General features: G+C 44.1%; 1 pseudogene across 1 annotated transcript; it reads right to left on the bottom strand.

Moving 5' to 3' along the window:
• Window positions 1-2719: 2719 nt before the first annotated feature.
• On the bottom strand, window positions 2720-9816 carry LOC307064826 (uncharacterized protein C2orf78-like; annotated as a pseudogene). The gene is made up of 3 exons: window positions 9759-9816; window positions 5877-6622; window positions 2720-4653 (listed from the first exon to the last, which is right to left on the bottom strand). The product of its transcript is annotated as an uncharacterized protein C2orf78-like (transcript).
• Window positions 9817-10100: the final 284 nt, after the last annotated feature.

Genomic DNA, 10100 nt, shown 5'->3' on the forward strand with positions numbered 1-10100 from the left:
CGAACAGCATAAACCAGAATTAGGTAAGATGATAGAACTCAGGACAGAATTCAAAATAAAAGAAAAAAAATTCAGAAAAGCCGACTAAATTTAAAATAATACAAGAGTGGGGACTTCCCTGGTTGTCTAGTGGTAAAGAATCTGCCTTCCAATGCAGGGGATGCAGGTTCGATCCCTGGTTGAGGAGCTGAGATCCCACATGCCGCAGGGCAACTAAGCCACACACCGCAACTACTGAGCCCACGTGCTGTGGAGCCCATGCGCCACAACTAGAGAGCCCACGAGCCGCAAGGAAGAGCCCACGCAGTGCAACGAAGAGCCCACGTGCTGCAACTAATACCCGACACCTCCAAAAATAAATAAATTAAATAGAATAATACAGGTGAATGAACATAATGGATAATGCCTTAAGAGAAACAAACAAGGAAAGGGAAAATGTTTTTTAAATCAAAAAAGAAGATAAAAAGAATTTTAGAGAAATGGAAAACATAAAAGATAGGCAAAAAAGTCAGGACAGCTCTGAAAAGAGTAATATAAGTACGTATAAGAATCTATTATACCATAAAAGTGACATTTCAAATCCGTGGGACAGATGAGTCAATAAATTGTGATACATACATGTTGAGGTATAAATAGTTCTCTGCAAGGATCCACAGCATGGCAAAAGCAGATGCCTCTGAGGAGGGAAATGTGTGGCTGGGGAACGTGGGGAAAAGGGTGACTTTTCATTGAATACCCTTGTGTACCTTTTCTAATGTTCTGTCATGTGAATTTATTACCTCTGAAGGTCGCCTGAGTTCAAACCCCAATTCCGCAAATTACTAGCTCTTAATCTTGGGCAAACTCTTCACACTCTCCAAGCCTCTTTATCTGTGAAATAAGGTCAGTAACTTAGCCTGGTGCTGCCTGGCACAGAATCAACTGTCAATAAATGGAGATTATTAGTGTAAAAAACCGAAATGCCCATCAATGGATGAATGGATATTTTAAATGTGGTGTATATGTGAAATATTATACGGTCATAAAAAGCAATGAAGTACTGACACATGCTATGACATGGACGAACTTGTAAACATTATGCTAAGTGAAAGAAGCCCCACACAGTGGTCACAGTTGTGTTATTTCATGAAATGTCCAGAAAAGGCAAAACCATAGCGACCGAAAGGAAATGAATGGTTGCAGGGACTGAAGGAGGAGGGGATGAAGAGGGCCTGCTGATGGTTACGGGGCTTCTTTTTGGGGTGATGAAAACGTGATGGGATAGATGATGGTGATGGTTGCATAGGCTTGAGAATGTACGAAATGAATTTGCAGTTTCAGGAGGTGAATTTTATGGCATGTGAATGACATCTCAACAAATTAATCTTGAAAATGCAAATTCCCAGTTTTCCCATGGTCACTATCCACGATCCACTGTCTCCAGCTCTCCGTTCTCCCCACGTCATTCCTTTTCACGCCCACCCCCTGCCGCTCTCTCCCCTCCTCACTCCCTCGAGCAGCCCCACGAGGCCTCCCAGGGAGCCCCTGAACCGCTGGGTGCCTGCGTCCTGTGGCTGTTGGAGCAGCTGCCCCGTGCGCGTGCCCCCACCGCTCTCACCCGTGAAAGTGGACGCTTCCGTTGGGTTTTTCTCGTGCGTTTCAGTTGACGGTGATGTTTACAGAAGGCAGCACGCGCCCTGGTCAGTGGAGGAAGCCCCTCAAGTTAATATTTAGGCCTGTCCAGAAGTTTGGGCTCGTCCACCAGTAACCTCAGGATGCTGTGCTCTGAAAGCCAGGTTGGACGCCTGCAGGCACTTGCAAATACTGAGGACTTCGGAGGCATTTGGGCCTCAAATTGAGGCCTTGTACCTCCACATGCAATGTGACCTCAGCCCTTTGCTGCACCTCTCTAAGTGAAGTGGCACAGGAATACTGGCCTTGCCTGTCGTTGCCAGGATTAAGTGAATAGTGCATTAGCTGCCCTGGTGCTTAGGTGTTGAGTACATGGTGATTTTCATACCAGGCCCTATTCGTGGGTCTCCTGAGGCAGCAGTTCCCTTGGCTCTGCCCCTGTCGTCAGCTGCCCCTAGGATAACTCTGAGCCCTAGCCACCTCTCTGGTAGGTTTCCCTATTCCCCCACTATAATCACACCTGCATAAGGCAACTCAAACATTTCAGAGATGTGTCCTGAACCCCTTGTTTTCTTAAATACCTATGTGGTGGTTGTGAGACTTAAGGCCAACCTCCCCAAGAGACTTTTTCTATTTCTCCTAGTAAACCTAGACTCACATTCTGTCATCTTCAGCTCTACTCACATTTTGTTCTTTCAACCCTGACCTCTGACCCTGCTTTTTACTTCTGCCATTTCATCCTCACTCCTGCTTCCTTTCATAAATCCATGAATCTCTTTCGACCTTCCTAGACCTGGGCCAAGTTCCTTCCTCTTTCCTCAGTTTTTACCCCTTTCCTTCATTCTCCAATCCAACTTTCAGTCCTTCCTTTCTCATGCAGACTTTGATTCCAACCCCATCAAAAACAGAACAGAAAGAACTAAAACACGCCACAGTTAGCAGCATCTCAAAATTCAAAAGGTTTATTACTCATCTATTAATTCTATTACATTTATTTATTCAGTTTTATTGTTTTAAAATATATCAAAGTAAATAGAGAAATTTATACCTATCTTATATATGGAAGAGCAGCTGGTACCCAAGGTGGCACAAACAATCCTAGCAGCTCTTACTTTAAATATCCGTAGTAGTCAGCAATTTCCATTTTTTTTCTCTCAATGAAAAATTGCAGTTTCCCCAAAGAGGTGTATTTGGCAGGCTTCTCACGTTCCTGTAGAGCCCGCCTCTTCGTGGCCTTCCGCTCTGACCTCTGCTTTTGTTCGATGGGCTTTGACATGACTGGCTCAGGAACATTGGGTTCCCTCCATAGAATTCGTTGCTTGCTGAAGTCTTGGAGTAGAAATGGGGTTTGGAGCTTGGGTGGGGACTGGCGCTTAGTCACAGCAGGGGGAACAGGCTCCTGCTGGAGAGAAGTGCAAGATGAAGTTTTGTAGAGTGCAGGCCTAGGAGCAGCAGAATGACGGACACTAGGCTGGGTATGGTCAGTCCAACCCGGTTGGGTTGGGTTGGTCAGTTGGCTGAGCTGCTTTGGCAGGACCTGGCAAAGAGGCAGGAGCTGGCTGGGATGAACTGGCTGCAGCAGGTTGAGCTGAGTTAGAAGAAGCAGGCTGGGCATGGTCCACCACAACAGGCCGATGTGAGGCCAGAGACTGTGGCCTCCGAGGAGCAGGTCGAGCTTGAGGCTTGTCCCGGGCAGAAAAAGGCAGAGGTATCAACTTGACCTTCCCCGGAGGAGGCAGCTCATACTGGAATGGAGATGGACACTCTTTTTCAGCACTGCTGTCTGGTTTCTGGGCTTCGACTTGAGTTTTCTCAGGACTCTTACCCTCACGTGGGGTACACTGCCATGGCTGGATAGCTGGGGGTGGCTGGGGGTCTTTAGGGTTGCTTGAATTTCCCAAGACCTGACAGGAAGAGAGCCCAGTTTTCTTATCATTCTTCTCTCGCAGTGCATGAAAAACCTTCCCAGACTCCAGCACGCGCATGCCTAGGGAGGTTCGAGGCTTTTTAAAGCTCTCTTGGATAAGGTCAGTTTGGTGTTCCTTTCGCTTCGTCTGGGGAATTGTTGGCTTCTCTTCTGCCTTGACCTTGTTCCCTGCTTATTCTCTTCAGCCTTCTTTCTTCCTCTGGTCCTTGTGGTCCTTTCCTGCCCGTGGCTCTTAGCTTTGCTGATCTTTCTGGATGCAGCTTTCTGAGGTTGGCCTTTAGAATGCTTGGCCGTGTTCACAGGAGCCCTGTCACTGACTGCAGCATTGCATAGAACCACTTCTCCCCCTAATAGGCACTCTGGATTCTTTGGCTGGATTTTGGCCTTGGGAGCACCACTGATAGGCTCAGATGCTTTATGTTTGTTCTTCCTGGGTTGATCAGAGGGAACCTTTATGACACTTGGCTTTTCCTGCACCTGATTCACCTTAATGGCTCTGGTGTCTTTGGCTTTGATCACGTTGGGACCTTTGGATTGATCAAGATCTTTCAAAGAATTAAAGAGCTGGGGAAGGTGAATATCCTCCGCCAGTGCAGTAATGTCTGCAAAACCACTGCTAGATTCCATCCCATTTTCAAGTGTCCCTCGGTCCTCAAGACTCAGGCTGTTCTTTCCCAGATCAGCATTTTCAGAACCAGGCTGCTCCTCTTGGCTGACAGGGTCAGTGCAGCCCGGGAGCTGGTGAGTATCAGGGATTTCTGAAGGGAGTAGTGGAGGCTCTTGGTTTTCTCTTGGGATCTGGTAGGCATCCAGAGGCTTCGAAAGCTTGGTTTTAATATCTTCCAAGTTCTTACTCTTTATTTGTCCCTGGTTTGAAGCTGGAGGCAGGGCCAGGAGACTACTGGCACTCCGGACTGGAGCTGTCCCTGAAATGTCCCCAAGTTCAGGTGGTGGGTTACTCTCAAGTGTCTGAATATTTCTGCCCCTGCAGGACTTGGGGAGTTCTTGAGTTTGTGTCACACAAGATATCTGGCTTGAAGGTTGCAATCCCAGGGAGTTTTTCATCACCAGGGAAGTCTCCATCCGCACCAAGGAATCAAGGTAGAAGTCAGTCCCTGGTAAGTGAGATGCTCCCCCTAAACACCAACACAGCAGTCATGTACCTTTCAAGGTACATGGTGTTTGGGGGCAAGATGGGCAAGGCATTTCTACTAACTCTTCTTAAGGATCATGGACAGTGCCCTATGCTATGAGATAAGTGGTGACTGTTGTAATTCTTACTGGTGATCATTTCATGTCACTGATTCTTGGCTTTCTTTGTATTTCATAGGGTTGCTATCAGTCAATTAAAAAATGAGTGTTATTTTTTAAAAATGAAATGTTTTACAAAGCCTGGCATTCTCATATAGAGTCCGTTCAATTCTCCCCACTTTCCTGAGAGGCTAAGAACTCTTCACACCATGAACGAGGAGGGAGTAGAGCCCTTCCTGATGAAATAGAGAAACAAAGACAGAGTCTTGGCCTGCTCGCTCTGGACAGGATCTCGGACCACCAGGTCTTAAATCCTGGTATAAATGAAGGAAGTGAGGACAGTTAAACTGGCACTATCATAACAAGAGTTCTGAAACACCTTCCAAAGAGACTCTAGCAGTAGATCAGGGAAGGCAGTGATACAGTGTGGTAGTACAGGGGGAGTGATCGGCTACAGCAGTGAAAAATGTGGTACCTATTGGTATGCTCTCGGGGTTCTTGTACATGTAGCATAGATGACCTCTGCAGTGTCCCTCCCACCTTCCCTCTGCATTAGGTGTTCTTTTTTATATTTACTTTTATCTATTTATTTTTTGAACTTATTTATGTATGTACTTTTTTGGCTGCACTGGGTCTTCATTGCTGTGCATGGGCTTTCTCTAGTGGCGGCTAGCAGGGGCTACTCTTGGTTGCGGTGTGCGGGCTTCTCATTGCGGTGGCTTCTCTTGTTGTGGAGCATGGGATCTAGGTGCGTGGGCCTCAGTAGTTGTGGCTCATGGGCTCTAGAATGCAGTCTCAGTAGTTGTGGCACATGGGCTTAGTTGCTCCGCGGTATGTGGGATCTTCCCAGACCAGGGCTCGAACCCGTGTCCCCTGCATTGGCAGGCATATTCTTAACCACTGTGCCACCACGAAGCCCTTGGTGTTCTTATAGAGTCTAAAAACAGAGAGCCCTGAGCGAAGATAGTGGTTATTAAAGGCTCAGGATCTAAATTTTACCTGTCTATACACCACTTCCCAGCTGTAGATTTGATCCCATTTTTGAATGCTGACCTCATTGTTCAACTTTCTTGCTGTTTGTACTCACCCTGAAAACTTGTTTCTGTGATGGGTTGAGCAGACACAGGGTAGTAGATTCCAGAGGTGGAAGCTGGTGGTAGGATATTTGTGGGCTAAATCTCCTTTAGTACCATGACCATTTCTGGATGCACAGAGGCCCTACTTCCTGTGTATGACACAGAGCCATAGGATTGCAGGCAGGAGCCAAGTTCTCCATACAGTAAAGACCCCAGTGTGCCTTGGTTATAGTAATATACCTGGCTTCCTTCCTGGTAGGGAAGTGACAGGCTGTGTCCCTGATTTGGAATCTGAGATGATGTTCCCTGAGCAAGGCTGGCAGAAGGTGATGGATACAGAGGGACCATGTTATTGGTGTCTGTAATTTTATCATATGGGCTGCCATAAACATGGAGGAAGCAGCTGTATGCTGGTCAGTGAGTGCCAGAGTAAAGTCTCCGAGTGAAGAAGAATTCTTTTCAGTGCTTTCTGTGATGCCCCACTCAAAAACACCTGGATAGGAAGCAGCTGAATTCGGGATCTGGCTCTGGTCAGTAACTCCAGATAACATAGTCGTGCTAGAATGTTGGTGAAGGTCGGCACTACCCATGAGTGTCTGGAAAGAGGTAGCCATAGCTGATGCCTAACTGACAGCAGGAGCAGAGACTCTGGAGAAGTTGCAGACACTTCCTGTTAGGGAAGCTACATTGTTCACCACAGGAAGAGAGTGCTGCAGAGAATTTAGAGTTCCAAGTACAGATGGATTTTGGAAATTTTCTGTAAGAACAAGAGGGTGATGAAAAAATCAGGGAGACTGATAAATTCTCACTATGTTTAAGGAACAGCATTATCTTAAGGTTCTTGCTGTCAGGACACCTCTAGTGTCAATACTTACTGAGAAACCAAAAATCAGACAGTTATGATGGTTGTAAGGACTGAGCAGTTTTACACTCTTCTATATTAACTGCCTGTGCTCCCATCTGGGGCACAGATGGGCAGAGACCCAAGTGGTATGGTTCAGACATTGTTCTTCTCTAGGCTGGAAGCAACCTTCTCCCTGCCCTATCTTTCCCTTCAGCCTGCACTAGTATTGACTTCTATGCTGTTTCCTAGACTGGAAGCATTTTAGAACTAGGAGGACCTTAGAGAACTTCTATTTTCACAGTCTCATTTCATGAGGAAGGAAACTGAGGCTCAGAGAGGTCGGGTTGACTTGTTCAAGTTCTCTCATTATGTTAGTATCCTCACCAGGTTTCAGAACCTAAGTATCCTGACTTCCTTGCCAGGACGCTACTCTGAGCATGATACTGCCAGAAAGCAGGAGAAATAGAACTTATAATATGGGCTTTTTTTTTTGTCCGTTAGAAAACTGTACGGCTCTTACCATTGTAATCTTCAGTGTCTCACTTTGCTTGTGCAGTTCCCACGCTATTACCTAGAGTTCACATACAGCTCAGTCCAACTGGTAAATTTAAAGAGTCATTTTTACCCTCTTCAAGCCTGGTTTCTCATCCTACCTCAAAATGATTACCCGAAAGTGAATTTCTTTTTTTTTTTTTTTTTTTTTTTTTTTTTTTTTTTTTTTGCGGTACGTGGGCCTCTCACTGTTGTGGCCTCTCCCGTTGCGGAGCACAGGCTCCGGACGCGCAGGCTCAGCGGCCATGGCTCACGGGCCCAGCCGCTCCGTGGCATGTGGGATCTTCCCGGACCAGGGCACGAACTCGTGTCCCCTGCATCGGCAGGCGGACTCTCAACCACTGCGCCACCAGGGAAGCCCCGAAAGTGAATTTCTTAAGTGCTTTTGGAAAGAAAAAAGTTATCTGATTACTTCAGATTACTCATCTGTAAAGTGGTTATAACACCACCACCAATAATAATAGCAGTAATAATTAATACATGAATAAACTGATACATAGCGTATGATTTACATGGAGGAAGATACAATAAGTTCTAGAAAGACAAAGAAAAATCATGAAAAACATATTATATAACAAAAAAGAAGTACACAGATATTAATGAAAACTGGGGTATGTGGCAAGTATCAAAGCATAATGAATTTAGTAGCAAATGACATTCTGTACCATACATGCGATATTATGAAAGTGTACTTTGCCCACTCTATTTTAGTGAATACTATTAACCAAAAAACATGATAGAAGGTGATTTTGAATGAATTCCTAGCCAATACATACAGACAGAGAAGATATATCAGTAAAAATGCATATAACAAGCAACAAGGTTCAATCAATGTGAATGTATAGGTAGCCACAATATATAGAGACAAGTATTTCAATTGAAACTGGTACAAAGCAGACAGCCAAATAATAAGTGTAAAAGAATTTCATTATTGTGCTCATTCATATTTTTACCCAGCAAGTAACAGGTATTAACCCTGGCAGAAATATATATTTCAAAGAATAGAAATATATCATAAGCAGAAAAGAAGCTTAAAAAGTATCAAGAAGGTTTTTGTATTTATCCTAGAACTTAGATTACAATCATCTTCAACATCCAAGAAGATGACATCCCAAAACCTAAAAAAACCATCATCACTAGAATCCAATTAAAAAAGATTTTCAAATGTAAGAAAATCCAAAGGACTCCACAATATTGTTTTAGATAAATGGTGGGTTTTTTTTGGTTTTTTTTTGTTTTTTTTTTTTGCCATGCCGCGTGGCCCTGGCAGTGAAAGCACTGAGTCCTAACCACTGGACCGCCAGGGAATTCCCTCAACGTGTTATTAGAGATGTGGGGCTTGACTTTTTCTCTTTCTTCTTAGGTAGCTAAGATCTAAAAACGAACGGTGGCTGTTGATCAATGTGCTCTCTGCGTTAGGAGGGAAAGGACTGTAAAGATGAAAAGCAACCTTGCCTTAGAACCTACATATCACACAAAGGACATAGTCCTTCTGATTCAATTTAGAAGATATCATTTAAAAATTTTAATTGGTAAAACGTCTACATAGTTTAAAAATTAGAAAGAATAAAACATTGAAAAGCAGACCCCTAGATAACCACTTTGGTTTCTTGTATATAGGAAGCATCATTTCTAGAACATATTTCTAAAATGTTTATATTCAAAACTGTCAAGTGCCAACTGTATTCAGAGAGGCAATAAAAGAAAAACAACTGCGTATGACTTTTCCGATAAGCAGCCTTTCCTGGTGATACCTTGTTCTGTCCTTACTTTCCTTCTTAGTCTGTTAAAATAAGGATTTGCTACAATCAACTTTGTTTTGCCCTGCTCTAAGCAGAATTCACTCTATGCTGTTTCTGCTTTAGTTTAAAATCTTTGGTTCCCATCAACATTCCATTGCAAACTACGTTTTTCTTGAGGGCTCCTCTATGCTTTCCCTCTTCATTCTTATATTTTTTCCTATCTCTTGGTTCCTGTTGGCCTGTGCTGATGAAAACAATCCTAAACTTCCTTACATTTGACTCTGGGCCTCCCTATAGCCCAGTACTCTCCATCCTCTCTCCCTATTTTCTCTTTTCACCTAGTCAAAATATTAGTGGAGGGAGACCATTACACATGAAACATCTTGGTATATATTGCTAGTTTTCTGTGTCACCTGGCTTTTCTATGATTCTGTTGCAACGCTCTGGAGAAGTCTCTGATTTCATTTCCTACATGGGTACCCTTTAAGGCTCAGTATTAGAAAAGAAAGGGATCAGAGTGATCAACCAATGTAGTATCCTAGCGTAACAGATAAGGAAAAAATCAGGCTTTGTGAGACCGTCAATGATTTGTCCAAAGTCACACAGATAGTAAATGCCAAAGTGAAAACTGAAATTAGGTCTCCAGACTTCTAGTTCAATATTTTCCCTCATTATTCCATGCTATTTTGAATCTACTACTAAATTTAGGGGCAAAATAAATCTAACGAAAAACTTTAAAAAGTTTCTTTTCTTACCTGATATGGTCAGAGAAGAAGAGGAAACATCAACTGCAGATACAAGGGATGAGGTGAAAACACCAGAGGCTGTCTGAGTGGCTGCAGCTGAACGGCACGTGTGTCCAGTACAAAGGTCACTGGTTACCGGTCACTTGTCACTGGTCACTTGTGATGATCCAAATTTATTTACAGTCAACTCCACGGAAACCCGAAGACTCTAGTAGGTTTGGTAGGAGAATGATGTCACAAGGCAGGCAGTTGAAAGGTATGAGATAGCCAATGGGGAGGTCCGATGCCCAACAGGAAGGCGGGGTTGGGTGGAGAGAGTGTAGGAGAGCTAAAACACCACGTAAATTTCTG

This window comes from Hyperoodon ampullatus (genome assembly GCF_949752795.1).
Source record: "Hyperoodon ampullatus genome assembly, chromosome: 15".
In the NCBI taxonomy this organism is placed as follows: Eukaryota; Metazoa; Chordata; class Mammalia; order Artiodactyla; family Ziphiidae; genus Hyperoodon; species Hyperoodon ampullatus.